This window comes from Bombus flavifrons, chromosome 18, assembly GCF_040668555.2.
Source record: "Bombus flavifrons isolate JBK064 chromosome 18, iyBomFlav1_principal, whole genome shotgun sequence".
Classification (NCBI taxonomy): Eukaryota; Metazoa; Arthropoda; class Insecta; order Hymenoptera; family Apidae; genus Bombus; species Bombus flavifrons.
The window spans coordinates 1,775,857-1,798,917 of NC_138459.1; the positions used below are offsets into that span (position 1 = coordinate 1,775,857).

At 43.4% G+C, this 23,061-nt stretch overlaps 2 long non-coding RNA genes across 2 annotated transcripts in view; one reads left to right on the plus strand and one right to left on the minus strand.

Moving 5' to 3' along the window:
- The window catches only part of LOC138189101 (uncharacterized), a 247,607-nt gene that overhangs the window by 132,274 nt on the left and 92,272 nt on the right, over positions 1 to 23,061 (minus strand). The window lies entirely within an intron of this gene.
- Positions 1,082 to 3,044, plus strand: LOC138188992 (uncharacterized). Its single transcript, XR_011175790.1, has 3 exons — positions 1,082 to 1,961; positions 2,034 to 2,147; positions 2,221 to 3,044. It is a non-coding gene; the product is annotated as an uncharacterized LOC138188992 (long non-coding RNA).

Here is a 23,061-nt window from a genome sequence, read left to right on the forward strand (position 1 = left end):
TACCAACAGCTACTGTACAGACACTATCGAGCCTCCAGGACTGCGGCGTCAAATGACTGGTTCCCTGCCATGTCAATCAGGTCAAGGTGAGTACGGACAATCACTGACATCGAAGGAGGTGGATCACACACCCATCTAACGCACATATAGAATTTAATCGGTGCCCTCACAACAGGGGGAGGATGTTACGTCCCATGGAACATCTGCACTCCAGCCGACGCTACCTGGCAGCCAGCGGCCCACCTACATTCTTCCCGCCCCTCAATAAACTCAAGGACCCATCATAAAACGTCAACTTTTAGCTTCATTGTTTCCACATGTTTGCCAGTCAAACTGTCTGTCTAGAAGTATTTTCGGTTTATGTTCGGGTTTCGGAAAAGTCCTTGAGTTTATTAGGCTCTTAAAAATCACGGAGAAAGCGAGTAGTCACTGAATGGGAAAGCCGAACACATGTCTACCAAAAAAGACTGGTTTTGCCCAGGAACGAAATTACCCCCCGATCCACGTTGGTGGGACACTTCCTCATATCCTTTTTCATTAGCATGGGTCATAACCAATCGGTATCGCGGATGGTTACCCTCAGTTCCTTGACGAAAAGTGTGAACAACGAATCCGCGTTCTTCGTTCAAAGGGCACACCCACACCAAGCTTTCCTCCGGAAAAACATAAGAGCGAATAGTCAGTCAAGCAATTCGAGTTTCTCAAGTGGGTCAGTCCATCAACTCAAGTCAGTCTGCCATCGTAAGCAGTTCAAGAATCCTCAGGAAGTGAACAAGTCGAATACAGTCAGTCGACAAGATACATTATCAGACGCGACAACACGAACAGAGTCTCAGGTCGTACTCATTCGTAGTCATCTTGTATCAAACATTCATTTTGTATTATATCGAGGTTGTTGGATCTTGCAAATATATATAATAACCTGTTAAAAGCAGCGTTATCTTCAATTTAACTACCCTTATTATCCCACAAGAAATAAGGGATCGAACGATTCGTGGCGTCGATTAGTCAATCGTAACGGGAATTTACGACTCCCGTTGGCGCGTTTCTTCGAGATCGCGTCTCGATCGCGAAAAGTGGTTTCATAAATGGGGCTTCAAAATTAGTGAAAAAAATCCTCACATGTAACCTTCACACTCCGAAAACAAACCTGTCCCCATGTCACCATCAACAATACAACAATTCCTAGCAAGGACGCAGTCAGATACCTGGGCATGTCCCTGGACAGGAGACTAACCTGGAAAAACCACATCACAGACAAAACGAAGCATCTAAAGGACAAACTAAAAAAATTCTATTGGCTCACTGGCCGACGCTCCAAACTAAACACATAGAATAAAATTACCCTCTATAAGACCGTAATAAAACCTGTCTGGACCTACGGAATTCATCTATGGGGAACAGCATGTAATTGCAACATTGAAATACTTCAACGCTTCCAATCGAAAACGCTAAGATCCATTATAAATGCACCCTGGTATGTCACCAACGAACTAATACATCGCGACCTCAAGATACCCACAGTCAAAGAGGAAATAGCAAAATATAGCGACAGATATAACAAAAGAGTCAACAAACATCGAAACCCCCTAATTACTAGATTACTTGATACGTCGGACCAGATCCGCAGGCTGAAGAGACACTAACCGTTAGAGCCAAACACTAGATTTAATGAGATATTTATATTAAGTAATATTTACTTATTTATAATACTTACTGATAAATTATACTTATCTATAGTAAGTATTATCTTATTATAAATAATTAGCCATGTCACTGTGCCACGCCAGAAAAAATTACTGAAAATTCTCAATGCGAGAATTGATTATAAATTTTAATAAATAAAAAAAAATATTAAATGAACAAAGACGTCGAAAACAAGAAGCTGAAAGACGAAAAGAAAGAGCTCAACGACAAGCTGCAGCTGAAGCAATGAAAAGCATCAGATGCTTACATCACAGGTAACATTACAAACAATATCAAAGTATTCTTCTGTTATAAAAGCACAAGCTATTATTCATACAATATTTTAGACAAAATATGGCTCCAGCATGGCCGAACCACTTACGATTTGGATAGTGAACCTGACGGCGATGAATCACATGATGAATCGAGACCAAAGCATACAATTCCACATTGGGCACAATGTAAGTATTGTTTTACTTAATGAGTTAATAAACATTAGAACGCATAGAGTACTCGAATTTTTATCAATTTTAGCGCACCTACGTGAAAATCAACTTGCAATGCAACGATACATTCCGGAGAAAGCAGTCTATAAATTCTTTGATAGGAGAAAGTGCACACCAGATTTAACTGAAGTGTTTGAAAATATAGATAAGAGTAGATTACAACGCACGTCCAGTGCAATATGGAAGACACCACCGCGTTATTCCATGATGGAAAACGAATAAAAGGTATAATTTGTTAAACTGAACGTTGTTGATTTCAAATTGTGCCTTAGAGCAAAAATACTTGTCATATCTTGCATATAATATAGAAATGACGTTACATTGTAACTATCGTTAAAATATGTATGTGTTCTTAATATATCAATGAACGTCAGACTACACTTTTTATATTTTAGAATGATCATAGGCATATATTATTTTTATTATACTAATCAAATTTTACAATTTTTTCTTATTTATATGTATCTTTTTAAGAATTAATAAATGAAGTAATTAATAAATAATTGTTCTGGTACGACTTTTTAATGAGAAGTAAATTTTATTAGATTTGACATATTATCACTATTGTGTAATAATTCGCGAGATACAAAACATTAATGTTTCCAGCATTGTGTCCTAAATTTTTTTAAACGGATTTACTCTCCAATCATATCTCCTGGCTTTATCTTTCCTTCCATTTTAAATATTTTGTTGCAATGAAGTATCACATTACATACAAAAAGTAATCTTATAATAAATAAGTAATGTTGTAGAAATTAAATGCATTCCTTTTTTACCTGTTACAAGAAAATGAGTTTTAGGATCAGTTGCTAATGCTAATGCACAATCACGTATAGAATGCATAACTGTAAAAGCTTGTAGAATCCCACTAGCAGGGTGATGAGTCCACAATTGTGCATATCCTGAATCAAGAGAAACTTTTTTTTTATATATTTACGTGGAGGAAATCCGCACGGACGCCAGGCCGCATCTGGGGAAAGCGGCGTGGTAGTGTCGGACTCCAACCGACTAAAACCTCCACGGTGACTGTCCCGGCTGCGATCGAGAGAGGCCCGGAAACCGGTGTGAGCGTCGCAATGCCCCTCCCCCCGCGCGCCTAATACCCGGTTCTCCTTCCGGACTGCTTGGCGGCTCCGAGGCGCTGAGCCGCCAGCGCCCAAGCCCGAACCTCACCGGGGGGGGGGGAGGGGCAGCGCGCTTAAGAATCAAGAGAAACTAACAATGTTCCAACATCAGGCCTAACCGGCTGAACATTAAAAAATAACATAGCTCGAACAGCAACAATTCATGCAATATTCAGTGCGGATTCTTAGTGTTTAGAAGCCGTAGGATATTGACTATAAACATTTATCATTATGATTCAGATCTGTTTTTGAAAAGTACAGTTGCAATACCATGGAATACCTCTGTTTCGAAATGAATTCTTTCGTAACTTGTTCAGATTTTTTTATTTTATACGTTATTTCATCTTTGTGGTATCTTATCATAAATTTATATAACACTGATTAGTTAACATTGTTTATTACAGCACGTTATTTCGAGAAGTGTAATTTTTATATTATTTTAACATTTCTCATATTATTCTAGATCTTACCTTGACATTGGTTCGTTAACTTTATATTTTCGATACGGTTGACCCGTTTCTAATCTCCAAAGTATTATTTCTCCATTAAAAGTTGCCGTAGCGTGTGTATTGTTCCCCAATTCTTTTTATATAGATATGCGCCAGAAGTTGCAAATTCTATGACTTGACGATTCCAACTACTACATAAGATTCGATTTTCCAGCCAAACTAAACTGGTTATTTCACTCTACATAATCAAACGAATTTATAGGAAATATATTTGCGAGTATTATCAATAGAATTTGACAATTATTAAAAATGTTGTTTTTAATCTTGGTATGTAATAGAAGATAACAAAATAGGTAAGAGCGTACCACTGAGTTTCAAGAGCAATGTTCCGCAAACAAGTACCAGTATTAAAATTCCAAACTTTCAATGTACCATCACGAGCGTCTGTTACTAGTAATTGTTCAGATTCATCGAAACAAGCAGCAGTAATTTCAATGTCATGAAATTCACCATATAAGAATCTACTGTGTGCATGCGTTACTAAGAATAAACGATTTCCAAGCCATGGATCCCAAATTATTATACAAGAATCGAATCCTGTAGTAAATACTTAAGTTTTTAAAAGATTTCGTAGAATATTTTCATTTCTGTAGATGTAGAGAATAAAAATTATACAAAGCGTATAAATTACCACTTTGTAGAGATAGTTATATAAAAAGCGGCTGATAGATTTTGTATGTGTAAAACAATCAGATATTTCTTTGTTGATTTCAGGATCGCAAAGAATCGCTGCGATCATTGAGCTAGCAATGATCATATTACGATTCAATGTATTGTATGTCCGTCAATTGTATTGTCTGTGTATTGTACGATCAATTGTATGTCTGTATAAAATAACTTGACTTAAATTCTAATTATACATAGATTTTATATTGTTATTTTTAATTAATGCTTTTTTATTTCTTTAGGTGAAATATTACTTGAGAAAAGTATCTTTTAATGAAATATCTTATTATTGAAACCTGAATAAAAGATTGAGTTAGTACATCCTACACTTTGATACATCTATCTTTCGAAAGAGAGTACACGCGTTTACCAGCACCTTGTACAACTAAGGCACAAATAGGTGCACGATGACCTTGGAAAGTACTATTTGCTCTTCTAGTCACGAAAGGATTCCAAACTCGAACTATGCAATCTGGTCCACTGGTTATTAATAACTGACCCTCTAAGTAGATATATTTTTAAAAGGTACGATGTACTTACTGTTACGACCGTTCGCGGAGAGACGCGGTCGCGAGGAAAACGCGTCAGCGAGAGGCGTAAATTCTAGCTAGGATTCTGCTAATCGACGCCGCGAAATAGTCGTTCCCCTGTTTCGATTAAGATAACAGAAGTAGTTCAATGAATTTAACACTGTATTAACAGGTTAACATAAAATAGTATATTTGACAATAATATGATGAACACACCACAATTTGTTTAACAATGAATATGTTACAGAAAGTTGACCCGACTTTACGATATCTCTCTATGAATTCGTTAGACTATGCGACTTTAATTTTTCTCGTCAGACCTCTCGATGTATAACGTTTGACTCGTCAGAAGGGACTGATTGCCTTTCGATCATTTCTTTGTCTTCTCTGGGAGACGACCCCACTACGCTCGGGTCACGCCACCGTTCGCGCCTATGATCACGTATGCCACCTTCTTGTGTGGAAAGGTAACGAACCAAAATCGACGTTTCTAGATCTCGCTGCTTGGTGACAACTATGCGCTTGTCACGACCGGCATACTTCAAGTCCGATAGACCGACGATGGAGATAAAGATGTGGCGGCACTCGGCGACAATGTATACGGCCGAAGTGCCTATGAACCATCAACATCCCAACAGTCCTTCCACCGAAGGTTCTAGAAGAAAGAGCACGTGGCAACGGTGGCGGACGCCTAGCAAATGCATGGACGGTGGGGATGTTGAGGGATCACAAAAGGAAGTAATCGGATCCGATCGAAAGTCAAATTGTAAGAGCTTCAGTCTTGGTAAGTCACGCCTAGAGTTCGGAAGTGGATTGTAAAGTGGATTGTTGTTAGAAAAAAAATAAAGTTTCTTTTTTTTATTTTTCACCTCAAATTTCTTTTTTTATTTTGTTATTTTACGTGACATGCTCGTCGATACATTGTATATCTTCCGTCGGGCAGATAAGACGATCCGTCTTTTTCTTTTTTTTTTTTTACATGGAGAAATCCTCATGGATACCCGCGGCTGTGAACCAGCGGCGGGTACTGTCGGACTCTTACCGACTAAAACTCCCCGGTGGCCTCCTGACGTCTGGGGATGTCCCGAGTTCTCTTACGAATTTCTATCGATCGACATCCCCCGTCTTGTTCTTTCTAGAAGCTTCCTTATATTTGGTTTACCAGGGGGACCACTCCCCTGGCGCCCTTACTCCTGGTTGTGTGCTGCTGCTCGGGGTCTGTCCCTTCTCGTCCTCCTTTCTTCTCTGTCAGTCCTCGCCGGGTGGCCAGTTCTCACTCTTTCTCTTTCCGCCCGCTCCTTTGCCAGTCGGACAGCCACCTCCCTCTTGGTGTTGTTCTGACGTTCCCCCATTGTGTCGAATGGGCATTGAAGTTGCCGAGGACCATTACCTGTCGCGGGTAGCATCTTCTCACACAGCCACCTACCTCGTCCAGGAAGTCCCCGAATGCCTCCAATCCGCAATTGGGGGAGACGTATATTCCCACGACTGCTATCCCTGCCCACTCGACCGCCACATATCCATCGCCTCGGTCGAGTAGAGCGCCGTGGGGGCCCAGTCCTGGAGTCCAGGTTATAACTGCTCTTCCACTCGTGTCTTGTACCCAGTTGGTGGCATTGGGCACGTTATACGGTTCAGCAATGATTGCGAGGGCTACCCCGCTCTCCCGGATAGTCTGGTAGAGCAGGTCCTGAGCTCTCCTCGCATGCCCCAAATTGCATTGAATTACTTTGGGGTTGAATTTACCCCGTCTCCATGACCTCCCCAGGGCCGTTCCTCATTTCGTTAATCGGACTTCTTCTATAGTTATTGTTGATTTCCCGACCCGGGAGTCTCCTCTTTCGGATTCTTGGGGGAACACATGTCATTCCCCCCATTCGGTGCCCTGCTGGGGCGCCTAGAGCTTCACACAGCGGGCAGTTTGGTTTGGCTGCCGTGCATTCTCTGGCCTTATGGCCGCTATTGCCGCACCGGTGGCACAGGTTGCCTCTGTCTACTGCCGACGTACACGTTGCTCTCACGTGTCCTAGCTCCAGGCACCTGTAGCATTGCAGCGGGCGTCTGGGAATGGCCGTGACCGTGGCCCAGAACCACGATCAGGAAGACGATCCGTCTGCGACACTGTAGTACCGTCAGCGACGATTAGAAATGCGGCCTATAGTAAGCCTCGTGGCGTAACACTTACAACATACATATACGTCAATAAGCGAGGAAACGTAACCTTCGCTAAAGGTGAAGCAAGACATTCCCATGTTAACTTTGAATTTGTATTGAATCCTTGCTCCTCATAATGTACTGCTGAACATCAAAGCTCTTAAACTTCCATAATAGACTACTTATTTCACCCAATCCGTATATACATTCTTAAATTCTACAATTTTCAATCCTTTCAGTTCACCCTATAATGTATGTTACAACGTATTAAGACATGTTTTTGTAGGAAGCAAAAGTTTATATATAATATTGCAGCACCAGTGATACATCTACCTGTCCTAGGGTATTTTTTACATGTATATCACGTATGAGAACTCGAAGACATTTGACCGAGAATTCCTTCGAAATGCCAAAAATATTTGACGATATCGATTATCGAGTAGACTGTGATTTTTTGTGAGTTTTGGTTCTTGCGCATACTTAACGTACGCGATGACACAAGTTTCTGAAGATAAATTATTTACCTTGAAAACAGATTCATAGCGAATAAGTAAACTATCACATTGAGGTTCTTGTTTAAATGGCCCTCTCTCTCTTTTGGACTGAAAGACATGACTTTGACAGATCCACTCATATCTCCAAGTACAATACGAGTCCTCTTTGATATTTCTACTGAAATAATAATCCATACAAATGACAGCTTACTAATTAGCTTACTAATTTACATTCTCTCCTACGTCACGTCGTGATCTTTTGATATCTTTAAATAGAATTCGTGTAAAACGCGTAAACACATTTCTTGGACACGAAATAATCGATTTTTACTAAATTCAACATCTTCGTTCTTAGGCTGCCTATGAATAGAAAATATATCGCACGATGATTTAGAAAGTTAAATGCCTGTCTTTACGTGGAGTTATATCTGTGGTAACTTACATAGGTCTTAGAGTAAGGACAAGTAATGATGTTTTATTTGGAGTTAAGTTTAGTTTAAGAAGCGATACTCAATACAAAAAACTGATTACAATATCGTCGTACGTCTATCATCATACTCGGCTCTCCACTTCCCGATTCATACTCTCCGGCTTCTCCACTCACACTCTCTGACTTCTCGACTCGACTAGTTGCCAGAGTCACGTAAGCCTTTTCTACAAAACTATACAATTGAAAGACCGACGACACATTGATGGACCCGACGGCGCCTCGGCTCTCGCGACATTGTTCGTGGTTAACTTGATGTTTCTTAGGTCCTTTTCCACGATACTACATATCAGTATCACTATTTATATCGCTTAACAACACAAATAATTTGTCGATATTCGGTATTTTCACAAATTCGCCGTATCGTAGATAGCAAAATTTTCAATAAATTTGCTAAAATAAACCTCGACGGAAGTAAGACTAGGAATAAAATTTATTAACCCCATATTTATCGATATTTGCTTTGAAATATGAAGAAGGTATCCGACTGCCCTGCACTGTCTTGTAGAGGACTGGTATATAGGATGTTTGACCGTGAGATTTATTAGATGTTATTGCTTGTTGTCGTAACCTTCGAATAATATTTAAAAATAATAAATAGATATACAGACTATACTCGCTGAGTCGCTCGTACAGAGTATAAATCGTAAAGTAAAATTGCTAATTAATACTCAATAAATGCTCGCTAGATACTCGTCGATAACTCGGTAGATAACTCGTGATGACACTCAGATAGCTTGTCGAAACGGAAGGATACTCGTAGATATTCAACTCTTTTCGGTTGCGTCGATTTATTTATACTGGTCGGGGGGAGTCGAAAAATTCAAATTCGTCTTTGTTCGACGGTTCCGCGTAGCGGCGACATTGTTTTGCCCGGAGTCTATTTATTCTTACATTACATGTGTCCTAACGATCTTGATACTCCGAGGCAAAACAACATGATTTGACTTGTCCTCTACTCATGTGCCGCTACAGTCTAACGAAAATGGACATTTTCTTTTATTTGAATATTTTAAAAGCGAATGCGCAGTTTGAAATAGATTTCTAATCTTAGTTCCCAAATCGTCCCGTTATTCCGTAAATAATTTCAGCCTGGAAAGTTACTTCGTAATAGATTGAAACTCTAAAGTCTGTTGTTTCAAATCCCAATACACGCTAAAATCAAAAAATCTGTCAAGGTTACTAAATGAATATCAGATTGGCTCGACTAACAAAAAATACCTAAATATCGAAGGAGCAGCAAGGGAAAAACAGAGAAACGATGCCAGCATAATTCGCGTTATGGCAAGAACGTTTTCTAATAGCGCTCTACTTGTTCATACTGTGCAAGGGCAGGCGCACGCGCGCGCCGAATCGAAATTAAGCATCTCCGTGTATAATGGGTTGCAAATCTTAATCGACTCATCGATCAAAGTCGTGCGTCCGCCTATGTCACACGCTCAAGAAAGGCCATCCGCTCGGAAACAGTAATAAAGTAGACAAAACACCTTGCATGCCACAGCTATCGAAATAATAACAAAACAGCAACTGAATAGCCGCCTCTGATATACATCCGACGATAACCCCTCCAAAGGGACTAAAACCTCACCGCTTCTTTAACATTCCATCGCACGTTCTCTCGATGCACTTCTGCAAGAGCTCGGCCCTGTCCGTTCCGTTATCCTTTTCTTGGTCTATTACCTTCACAATGTCGTCAAACCCATTTAAAAACTCGTCTGGCGCTAGGTCCTTCGTTGCATATCTGAAGAACTTTGACGCCCTTCTTGTTGTCACCAATTTAAAACTATGCATTATATATAAATGGCCAGAAGCCGAATATTTGTCCAACACCACGCTTTCCACGTACATCTCATTGACTTTATTCGATACACTAATTATGTCAGGACAACTCGTCCTCCCGTTCTTGCTGAAGGTATATTTTTCCTTGAATCTCAATGGAAACACTCCACAACCACAGAGTGTCTCCATCAAAACTCTCCCCTTTTTGTCCGTGGTCGTTCCTCCCCAACAGGTCGACTTTGCGTTGAAATCGCCGGCTACGACAACCTTGTCGTGTCTCCTGGCACCATCCTTCATTACCGATGACAATGTGTCTATGTATGACACAGAGTCCTGTTTGCTTAAGTTAGGCGAGCAGTATCCGCTGATGCGGAAGACGTCTCCAACACATATGCCTACGGTTCCGTTGCTCTTGACCGCCGTAGTCTCGTCCAGAAGTTCACCGTTAAAAAGGGTGACCCATATGGATGCGTCTTCTTTAATATCGTTAATCCAATATGGGAGCTGTCTGTTTGGCTCGGATATTACCACGATATCCGGTCTATATTCGATCGCGCATTGGTGCATCAGGTCTAGCGCCAGCTTGCAGCTGTTGAGATTTATCTGTAAAATCTTCATTCTCTTCTCAACAGCCTTCTATATTCTGGGCAAGCCAGCGACCCGGTCACGCGATCAAATCTGATTCCTTTGACCTTGCTGCATATGGCGCAGCACGGCGTGTTAGTGCAAGCAGCTATCGTGTGTTCTTTGCTCCCGCACTTCCTACATAATTCCTTCCCGGGACTTATCGCCGTGCATTTGTTCGCGATATGACCAAACGTATGACATCTGTAGCATTTCACTAGGTTTGGTAGAACCTTTATCGTGGTTATCGTGAAGCCGGTTCTGACTTTACGGCTTGACCCATCCTTGTTTAGATAAACATTCGGCAGCGTTTCTCTTGCCGGCTGGGTGCCCCACGGTGCCATTCTTAAGGTTTTCACTTCCACCTCACTGCTATCTTTGATGCCAAGTTGGACTTCTAGCTCCCTGGCTAGTTCCTCCTTGGTCATGAGGGGATCTACTTCTTTTACCTCTGCTGAGGTCTTATCCCGCATTGGTTGTTTTCCTCCTAACGCCATGTTAAGTTCCGCCGCAGTCTTGCTGACATCGCATCCTGTTTTCATTTCGATAAGAATTCACCTAATGTTGTTTTTCTGATTGCATTACTTTCCCTCGGGGCATCCTTCGCCCCCATCATCTCTTTGTAGGCCTGGATCTATTCCTTATCCTGTCCTACTTTGACAAGGATGGCTTCGAGCTTATTACGCACCCTCTTCAGCCTCTCCATCTTCTTAGGCTTGGCCTTAGGTGCCTTGTCCTCTTTGGCACCTCTATCGATTTCTGTATCGTCCCTTCTTCTTTCCTTCTTCCCTCGGACGACGGTCCAATCTTCTCTACCGTCACTGTCCGTGTGGTACTCTTTTGCTTTCGCCGAACCCTGGACGGCACAAACTTCGGCGTAGGAAACTTCCCTATTCGCCGGCCTCCTCCTTTTGTTATCGTCCTTCGAATCGATGGGCGATATCTCCTTCCTCTTGCCTTTCTTCTCTTCTTTTTTATCGGGGCAGTCGTCGTTCTGATCGTCCTAGCCCCCTTCTGACTCCTAACTTCATTCAGCATAGCATTTAGTTTGTCTGCCTTGTCCTTGATGGCTTCCCTCCTTTTTCTAATATTGGCGTCTTTCTTCGCCATGAGGTACAGCCTATCAGCCAGACCATGTATTTCCAGGAAGACTTCACCGATGATCTCCGTCATCGCCCTCCATTCGCTGATTTTATGACGATATTATCGTCCTCTTCTTCATTGTTCTCGGGCCCTGCTCTGTTCACAATGGCCTTTCTCCTTATCTGTTCTGTCACTCCTGTTACTTCGCTGCCGCTGTCCGACACCCCTGCCTGTGTGTCCATCTCCGAGGTGCTGGCAGCTCCTTCCTTCACGTCCTTCGGCGCGCTTCTGGCCAGACTTCTCGTTGGCCTGAACGCCATTTCCACCTCTGGTGTTTTTTTCAAGTATTTGGCGATCCTATCGCCTTTCAAGGTTTCCTCGTTGACGATTCGGATCGCCTTTCTGCGGGGGGGGGGGTGTTATTCCTTTTGTTGCTTGCGAAGGGACCCCAACTTCTTCGATGATTTCCGCTATATCCCCATAGAATTCCAGGAATCTCCTCGTGGGGGTTTCTTTTCCCTTCTCCTCTTTATCGAAGCGTATTGCTCCTTGATCCCCGGTCGTGGTTACCGAACGAGAGGAGGCCCTGGGATCGACCTTCCCCTCAATACTTGTATTCTGTTGTAAGGCTTTGAACCGCCACTATGTTGGATTTATATAATAAAATTTCCGTCATCTTATACGAAGTTCAATTTCTTCACCTTATTCGTGAAACGTTCGAACTGCGACGCGAGGAGACTGTAACGTCAATTCACATCAGAGACCGGGGCGCACACCGCGGGCAGGATAGCGCCCAGATGTCTGCACATCCTTGGCGCGTACCCTCAATAGTCTTAAGTACTCACCAGGGGTCTTGGAATTTTCATAGTTAAGGTCCTTCGGACCAAGCGAGTATCTTTTGTCTTAGATTTCCTTTTACGTTTATTGTTTACCACGCGTTAACATGGAAAGTTGGTTTTCCTCACATCTGGTATGTTCAGTTAGCAACTTTCTCACGAGGGCGGCTAAAACCCTTCCTGGTCCACCAACCGTCTCATTATCCAATCGGAGACGGTGTCTACTGCCCTCAGTTGCTTAACCAAAATTGTCATCAACAAATCCGATAGTCCCGTGTCCTTAGACACGCCCACCCCTAGCCTTCCTCAGACACAGTATCGTCAGTAAGACTTACTTATGCTGTATCCTTAGAATAGTCAACATATCTTTACCGAGCTCTACCCTTATAACAGTCGCGTATTTAACGTATCATCGTAACTAAGTTCTACATAACGTGGTTGGAGTGAATTGTGATTTATGTTAATTCAGTGTGTATTCCGTTGTGATTGCTGAATTTGTAATAAAGTTCAATTAAAACAAAATTAATAGTTGTGTTACGACTCAGCTATAGTTATTTTATCACCCAACCCTCAAGTTTACGTGACAAGATCACCGGCGATCTATCGGTTTCGTGATTTCTTGTGTCTTCGACGTGACACCTACACCGCTTGTTACGTTGTTACGCGTGCCGAAGTACGCTAACCTCTCTTCCAGAGATTCAATATAATTTCGCGGAAGAACTTTTTAACTTCCTTTCTCGTTTTATTGCACTACAATCTCCTAGCCACGAATAATCTTTTTGGCGACGGGTTTATTGCACGAAATTCGTCCTTCCTGGTTGACACGTCTAATCTTCGTCCAATTTTCTCATTGTATCCCGTTGTTATTGAACTCTTCGAAACTTCACGATGTTTAGTTTCTTCTTTTCAAATATAACAATCGTGTTGTATCTTTTGTTGGAAGGATGTTTCTCTTTTTAGTTAATTTTTCGTATTAGAAAATGTTTACGTCACGTTCTATTTAGTTAGATGGATATAAAACTCTTTGGTTGACAAAATGGTAATTCTTCGGTTGACAAAATGGTAATTCTTCGGTTGACAAAATGATAATTAACTCTGCGATAGACAAAATGATAACTAACTCTGCGGTAGACAAAATGATAACTAACTCTTCGGTAAATGAATGGTAATTATTCGGTTGACGAACGGTAATTAATTATTTTATAGACGAACGGTAATTAATTTATATTAACTTCTATGAGTAGCTACATTTATTTATATCTATCGGAGATGAAAAAACGTCGGAGTTTTTCTTTTGCAAATGTTTGAGAAGGTCCCCAACGTTTGTTCAAACTACCTACTTTCTTTACAGTTTTAAACTGCCTTAATATCGTTACAAAAACATAGTTAGGTAATTATAAAAACATAGATAAATTTATCGCAAGATGTAGCTTTTAGCGTCTTTAACTGCCTTTCACTTCAAATACTGTAAACACGGTTTTAAATAAACGTTTTAAATTTCCCTGATTTGAAAGAAATGACCAATTTTACGTTCGCGCTACGGATCGTGCGGGGCGCGGGACGTGACAGTTTAAACTCAAACGTTTTTTATCACTTTAATTTATTTATTCTTAGGAATTCCTCGAACGAACGTTTAAAGTTTAAAGTTCTGTTAAAGTTAGCAACGAATATCGTGTCACTTCTTTCAGTTCAACGTTCAAGTTTTCATACAAGAACTTTGAACTTAATAATTATAGCATTTTAGATGATGGAAGAACATCGTTCGTTGTGGTTGTTTCATTCCGCAGAGATATATAAAGATATATAAAAATTCTGTTGGAATACAACGATATTAATCTTATACAGATGAGGTGATTGATCGAACGGATTCTTCCCTTCGTTACCTATCGACATCCCCACTAGCGTGCGTTCATTAGATGTATCGCGGCGGCTGGCGCGTGTATGCTCTTCCGAGAATTCGGCGCATTGGGCACATTAAACAGCCTCAGCCCAGGCACTCGTCGATATTTCAAGACGTTTCTAGTCATCGATGATCGATATTCGACGTGCTACGATCGAAGTTGTGTCAACGTCGATTTAATTGATTTAGCAAGATATGCTTATCGCGCGGAACAATTCATCAAGTATTAAGAAAGCGAGTATCTTAAACTTAGCCGATACGCGATAGTCGTTCTTCGTTGGAATAGAAAGTACGGGTAGGTAGCGGGAGGAAGATACTTGGTTATTACGTTCATCGATTGTTCGTGCTATTGAACTCGCGACAAAGTACAACGTACGACAACGACAACACGTTTAATGCGCTTAGCATTAGCGTTGTACTCCTGGTGCGCCAAGCGACCACGTTTATGGCATCGTTGTGATCGCGGTCACCTCTGCTGATGCCTACGAAATGTCAGCTTCGTTGCTCACAGATTGTAAACGCGATTCGGAAAGGTCTCCCGAGCCGACCGGTCGTCAAACGATTACGATATCATCGAGAAATCTGTCCTTGTTATATATGTGTCGAGTTTTCATTAGGATGGGGGCGTGTAACGAATCTCCGTTTGAATTAGACATTGTAGTTATGCAATGGAGGAGATATTTACTAATACAATTATGATTATTACAGAATTTAACAAGTTACCGTGGTAATTAGATACTCGAGATGCTAATGCCAATGGTCGTACCTGACTTACTTGTCCACAGTACAAGTATTACTCAACTAACACTTTGTTAAAGCATAGAGTATTCACTGATCGTAAAGACGCTGTGTAACTCGCTGATGTGATCGTACGTGAATGTCTTTCCGTCATGATGATGCTGCAGAAGAAAGCTATGATGAGGTGTGTCTAAGAATGCGAGATTAGATTCGTCGAGGAAAGCCTTAGCTCGAAAAGTGAGGGAAATGGACGTTGCTGTTAATTGGTTAATTTCTATGTTTGATTTACGGACTGTTAGGACAAAAACCCTTTGTCCGTTTGTAGAACCCTAGTTAACGAAATCCTAAGATTTACAGCAGGTCCCCAGGCTAGCTGGAAATATACTGTGAAGACGTATCGACATCTGGCAATTATCTTATTTGAAGGATTGGGTCTTTGTGTGGCTAGCCACGGGAGAGAAACCGTTGGAATGTTTACGGTCGAGTGCCGCTACAACTATTTCTTTTTAACGAGAGCTATACAATTACTCCATACCTCTGTTAGGTAAAAACGTTCATCCCGTGACCGCGGTTACGTTTAGCGACAGGTTGTCACTTCGAGCCCGAAATCATTATCACAAATCTCGGACAATTATAATCGGATTAAGTCATAAAGACTAAAGTATTGGGGATTTTCCCAAGAATTTCAAAGGCAAGGCCCCGGTGACCTTTCATCTCCGACATATATATCGCCTTTTACGTAAGAAACATAGAGTTTATTAGAAGTTCGAGTTTTATACGTCCAAGGTAACTTCTCTTCAGTTTGTCCGAATTGCCGATGCAAAGTAGGACGATTCGAATGCATCGTTTTCCCATACATAAACGAACTAGAAGACTTGGAGAAAAAATACCGTACGATTTAATCTCTTTAATCTGCAGTGCAGCATCGCACACGACACAATACCATTTTCACGTGCACGAAAGGAACGCTTTACATCAGCGTCGTCGCTATCGGCGCAGCAAATGCGCGAAATCAGTCAATGTTCAACATTCGCGAGTACTTTTCGATGATTTCTAGCTGGCGTGGTACCCATCAGATGAACCCTCTAGCCCAACGCAATTATTTCGCGTTGAGAGCGGCGGATTCGATTAAATACGCATGGATTATCCGACAGTTGAAACAGAAGCGGTCTCTGACTCTGACGCTATAGGTATCCTTTCCATTTGTTGTCCCTTCCCAGTATCCCAGATGGCTGCAAGCAGGACGGACGCGTGCACGACGCTCCGTAGTATGTAACCGAAATCTTGTGTCAAATCAAAGAGTTCAGACCAAAAAAGTGTGAGAAAGTGAAGTGTTAGTCTCTTGGAGTGGAAGTGTGTATAAGGTTTAGTGGAGTTCGAATAAAACTGTGAAAAGTGAAAAAAGAAGTGGTGTAGAGACAAAGGCAGAGAGGCGGCCATCTTGTGACGCGTGACCATTGCGCCGCCGTCGCGTTCCTCGGGCTACTTACGAAACGCTACTTACCTACTTAGCTACCAGATTAAAAGCAGCTTGGCCGACGGTAGTGGAAGCACCGACGGCATGAAATTACAGCGGGAACGAGATTGGTGAGCAAACAAAAAAACTTAAAACTCAAAAGCTGGAGGGAAGAAGCCCAGAACACAAAAAGAGGAAGAGAACGGAAACTGTGCCTGATTTAAGAGCACAAGCAGGAGAAATAGAAAAGAGTGTTCTAGCCTTCTGTTTGGACCCCAACAAGAAGGTGAACAAGGAGCAGACCGCAATCATTATGCGGTATTTTAAAGATATGAGGGGAATTGTGGAGGAACTTCTGCCCCACAACAGTTACCTAACTGGTAAGTTGGCTGGAGGCGGCAGTCAAGAAAACCGCAAGGACGGAGCCAAGGCAGCCTTCCTGTGTGGAGAAAGTGAAGATGAAGAGTAACAAGGTAGGGCGAATTGCGGTTAAACCACCCAAGAATGTGGTGATAATTCGCCCAGAGTCGACGGAAAGCGAGATAAAATCAAGCGAGGAAGCGCGGGAAGTGGTCTTCACGCTGGTGAACCTGCGTAAAAAGGGCATTCAAGTTACTGCAGTCAAGAAAATCAGCGGGAACGGCTTGGTCGTGGAAACGACGAAGCCTGAAGGCCTAAAAGCGTTCACGGAGAACGCGAAGTTAAAGGAGGCTGGCCTAAAAACCAGCACGCCGCAGAGGAGATTGCCCCGTGTAATACTCTACGACGTACCACGGGAAATCCCGGAGAAAGAGTTACTAGTCTGCATCAAGAAGCAGAACCAGAATAGATTAACAGAAGAAGACGTTGCAGCCATTAGATTCTGCTTCAGAACTGGCTGCAAGGACTCCCAAGAAACCAACTGGGTATTGGAAGTACCCCCCCCCCCTCCGCCCCCAGGTAAGGGATAAATTAATAACCAGTAAAGTATTTATCTCGTGGAATGCCTGTAAGGTTAGTGACTACATAGCCGTTAGTCGATGCTTTAAATGCCAAGGCTACGGCCACGTGGCAAAATACTGTCGATTAAACTACGAAAACTGCGCACACTGCGCAGAAAGCGGACATAGCACTAAGCAGTGCACAAGTAAGAACGCCAGCTGCGTAAATTGTAGAAAGGCTGGGAAAAAAGGAGATCATGCGGCCTCCAATGCGGATTACCCCATGTACAAGAAGGCGCTGGAAATGATTATCTCGAGAATCAGTTATGAGTAAAGCACCAAACAAAAACGGAAGGGATTATGGGAGAAACAGGGGAATACGGATTCTGCAACATAACATGCAGCGATCCAAAACAGTCCCCTACGAGATTAGGAAGCAGATGAAAGCTGGTGGCGATGAAATCTTGCTGATGCAAGAGCCATACAGCATCAATGGGAAGATACCTGGACTCGGTACAGGGGTCGCGATCGCCTCTCGAGGATCGAAAAACGACCCGCGAATGTTAGCCGTGGGTGTGAAATCAGAGCACCTAACGCCACTCGAAGTCGCCGGGCTCTGCACAACACACTGCGTATGCGTGCAGATAAGTGACGGAGAAATGGAACTATACGTGATAAGCCAGTACTTTCCACCGACTGAAGACATCGGAGTCGGCATAGAACAGCTGAAGAAAGTATTGAGGAGTCTCAGAGGTAAGAAGATTAAGCCATCAGATTAAGAGTTTGAACTGAAACTATTTAAGAAATCAAATAGCAGTACAAATAGTCTTGGTTTTGACCAGATTTTTAAACGACTTAATAACTTCATTTTTAATTCTTTCGCTTAATTTACCGAAAATGTCGCCTTTTCTTCGTAATAGTAATAGGATGGAATCGAGACACGTAGTTTGTAAATTTTCGCGCGGAATAATTTCAATCGTCGAGCTTTCTAGGAAGTTCGTTTAACGGTGAGTTTCGCTTTAAAGTCTAGAGAAAATTGCTCACTGGAATTCCGGGATGCTGCGACACTCCGTTTATGTAAAGCTGCAACAATTTCAATGAATGATGCCGATAAAATCGCCATCTTCGTCGAGGAAGGGATTGAGTGGCTGTAGTTTTCCTCCAACGTCCCTGATTCGATCCATCTGAAGTGTACGAATTTCAATCGAGAAGCGAATGGATTATATTTTGGTGATAGTGGAGTCTCTGCCAGATGAAAACAGAATGCTTGTTTCGTCCCCGGACTACCGGTGGACTCGTTAGTAAGGCTATACCCGGTAGTCCCTGCCTTAGACGTAGAGGGAGTCTCGCTAGGTGCGGTATTTGTATCATGTGCCCGTATATTCGACCGCTAGCGAGACAGACAGACTCGTTGTCGTCGTAGTAGCCCCCTATTGTTGGTGTTGGTGGTTGGCACCCGCGCATCGCCCGGGAGGTGTTACGACCGCGTTGATGCCTCAACCTGTCGGCGTCCTGTTGGTACCGATCTGCCACAGTATTATCCGTATTAATTGGTTGTGTGTCGCAGTTAATTCGTCTGCGGTTAGATGGGCAGCTCGGTGTTGTTTATGTCTCCATCGAAGACACCAAGCAACTCTTATTAATTTTGTCCAGGAAGAATATCTGTTGAGGAGTGTATTGTCGATGATGTTCGTGATTAGACGGATCGTCTTTTTTCGTTCCGGGATTTCTTCCAGCGGTGTTGAGATCCAGATCGGCCAGTTTTCCTCTTGTTGCTTGAGCCATTCGGATCCGTTTTTCCAGATGGTCGGGCGCAAGAATTCCTTGAGAGTCTGACCTCGGGAGATTAGATCCGCTGGATTATCGTCGGTAGGCGCATGACGCCAGTCGGCGATGTTGGTTTTCGTTTGTATGCCACGCGGTTCGCCACAAAGGTTTTTAACATGTGTGGCGAGGACTTGATCCACTGGAGCACTATAGTGGAATCCGTCCAATACACGATCCGCGAAACATTTATACTGAGTGACTTCTTTACCACGGACATTAGCGAGGTGAGGAGCAATGATCCGCTTAATTCGAGTCTTGGGATAGTCAGAGACTTTAGCGACGCGACTTTTGATCGCGCAGTAAGTAATTGAGTTTGTATATGTCCATCAGAGTTGATACTACGTAGATATACACATGCTCCGTATGCCTTCTCACTGGCGTCGCAAAAGCCGTGTAATTCTATGTGATTAGCTGCTTTGACTATTGTTTTACGAGGGAACCGAATATCACTAAGTAAGGGTAGTTGGATGTGATATCGCGTTGAAGTAATATTTTTGCTCTGACAATCACTGGCGCGACCAATCCTAGTGGATCATAAATTCGGGCTATCACCGAACTAATTGATCGTTTTATGACACGAGTGATGGTCGCTGTGGGTTCAACTGAGTAAAGGATTGCGTCGTCCTGGGAATCCCAATAAATACCTAATGTTTTTAACGTTTGTGACTCACCCAATTGTAGTCTTCGATTTGTGTCTTTTTCAGATAGTACTTGCAGTATGTCCTTATCGTTGGATGGCCATTCCCGGATGTTTAAGCCGGTTTAATTTGTAGGTGACGATGCTGGAAGTGCAGTTCGAAGCTGCCCGGATCACGGGCGATCAGGAAAAATACCAGGCCGCTGTTGCACATCTCGACAAGTCGCACGTGAGATTAATCCGCGATGTATTGAACGCCCCACCGGCGACCGGACGTTACGAATACGTCAAAAGGGAGCTCATCAAGAGATTGGGAGAATCGGACGCCAAGAGATTCCGACAAGTAATCGAAAAGTAACAAATGGGGGACAGGAAGCCGTCCCAGTTCTACCGGGACCTAAGAAGCTTAGCCACCAACTCGTTAGCAGACGATGTCATCCTTACCGTCTGGGAAGGTAGACTTCCGTCGCGCGTGCAGAGCATGCTAGCCTCCGTACACAGCAAAGACCCAGAAACCCGCATCCAAATCGCCGACAGCATCTTCGAAGCCTCCCCGGAACCATCGTCGCGGTCAGCGCAGTCCGACTACCTACAGTAACCCACCCACCTGGCCAGAACAGCGGAACAGGCGACGTTATGGTAGCCGCCCTCAACGCGATGAACGAGCGGTTAGCGCGGATGGATGCCCGAATAAACCAGTTTCAAGCGCAAGTAGCCGAGCTAAGTATCAATGAACATCGCTGACCACGATCACAATCGCGCTCACGTACACAATTCCACCGCCATTCGCGCCCCTGCAATCCGCCACGCCAAGACGGACTATGTTACTACCGCGCATAGTACCGAGAACGCGCGAGAAAGTGCACATTCCCTTGCTCTTGGAATTCGGGAAACGGGACCAGCCGTCCTTAAAAGCGGCAAACGACGACGGTTTGGCATCTCGCCGCATTTTCGTAACGGACAAGAACTCGCGGATGTCCTATCTTATCGACACCGGCGCCGATATTTGCGTATACCCGCGCAACAAGTTACACGGACCAGTGAACAGAAAGGAGTACGAGCTATTTGCGGCCAACGGGACACGAATCACAACATACGGCACCGTCGCGATCAATCTAAACCTGTCCCTACGCAGAGCATTGAAGTGGGGCTTTACCGTATCTGACCTCAAAACGCCCATCATTGGCATGGATTTTTTAAGTCACTACGGGTTGCTCGTGGACCCGCGAAACAAAAGGCTCATCGACACAACAACCCAGATGTCATCAAGGGGATACGCCGCCACAACATACGAAGTGTCCGTTAAGACCGTCATCGGCGAGTCATCATATCACCAACTCCTGGCAGAATTTCCGGATCTCACCCGCCCACCGATTTTCGGAAGAGAGAGGATTCGACACGGTGTGGTACACCACATCGAAACCACACCCGGCCCACCAGTCTACAACAAACCACGACTTAAACAGGTAAAGACGGAATTTGAACACATGATCGAGCAAGGCGTGATGCGTCCATCGAAAAGCCCGTGGGCATCACCCCTGCACGTGGTGCCGAAGAAGGACGGAAACCTGCGACCATGTGGCGACTACCGTGCGTTGAACGCCCGCACCGTACCCGACAGGTACTCACCGCCACATATCGAAGACTTCGCTCAACATCTGCATGGTAAACGTATCTTTTCAAAAATAGATCTAGTCCGCGCTTACCATCAAATTCCGATTACGTCCGAGGACATCGAAAAATCCCCGATAACAACACCTTTCGGACTTTTCGAAGCAAGAAACATGATGTTTGGACTTCGGAACGCCGCGCAAACATTTCAGCGGTTCGTCGACGATATCACACGTGGGCTCGATTTCGTTTACGCGTACATCGATGATTTTCTCATAGCCTCGGACGACGAAAACCAACACCGCGAGTTTTTGAAGATCTTGTTCAACCGTCTCAACAATTACGGCGTTGTGATAAACCCCACGAAATGCGAATTCGGCGTGCACGAAATCACATTCCTCGGATACGAAGCGATTGTAAAATTGTCGAAGCCCGCGAACGCCAAGCAACTACGTAGGTACCTCGGTATGATAAAATTTTACCGACGTTTCATACCGGGGGCCGCAAAAACTCTTAAGCCACTTAACGTCCTGTTAAAAGGCGCGAAAAAGGGCAACGCGCCTATCGAATGGTCGGAACAGTCGGAAAACAGCTTTCGCGAATCGCAACGTGCTCTCGCGGACGCCACGATGCTGGCGCATCCGATACCAGGCGCGTCTATCAGCTTCATGGTAGACGCGTCCGACTACGCAACGGGGGCAGTATTGCAACAACGCGCGAATAACGAATTACAACCCAACAATCGGCGATAACGAGAGGCGAGCTTAGTCATTGCAACGATGTATCGCCCTTCCTTGTTGCGTTGGACATGGTTTCGGAAATGTTCCTCACATTGTAATTCCGATTCTGAGAAATGTATGGTGGGCGGTCCTTCGTCGATTTCCCAGAAACGTGCGAGATCCGTTTGTATGTCGCTTGTGGTAGCGTGAAAAGAGTGTATACCCGATTGGGCGGGTGGGCTCCCCCCGATAACCCAACCGAGTCGAGTCTTTTGCAAACACAATTCAGTATCGGTGGGTTGGGGTATTTTGATCTGCCCGACACATAATGATGCTAAAGTTGGTCCCGAGCTTAATAATATTTCGATCGGACTTGATCTATGGAATGCTGGGTCAGCTAATCTTAGGTTTTTGGGTATCTAGATTGCAGACCGATCGATTGGTTGGTCAGGGACTAGTGATAATATTGTCGGAATTATCAAGAACGTTACTGTACGTTTATATTTGCCATCTATAGAAGCAATGGTTGTCATTATCTGACTCTTTGAGATCGTAGTCAAGTTGTCGAGGGCACCGATTGGGACCGTACATCTCCTTCGTTTCATACCGAGGGAGTTTGCGAATTTCTCAATCATGAGATTCATATTATATCCAGTGTCTGGCAAACATCTGGCTCGGATTGGTAATGCCCTTTTTTTTAAAACATTGATCTTTGCTACGACCAGCAGATCATGATGCAGTGTGACGTTTGGTGAGGTATTTATCAACTCGGTTC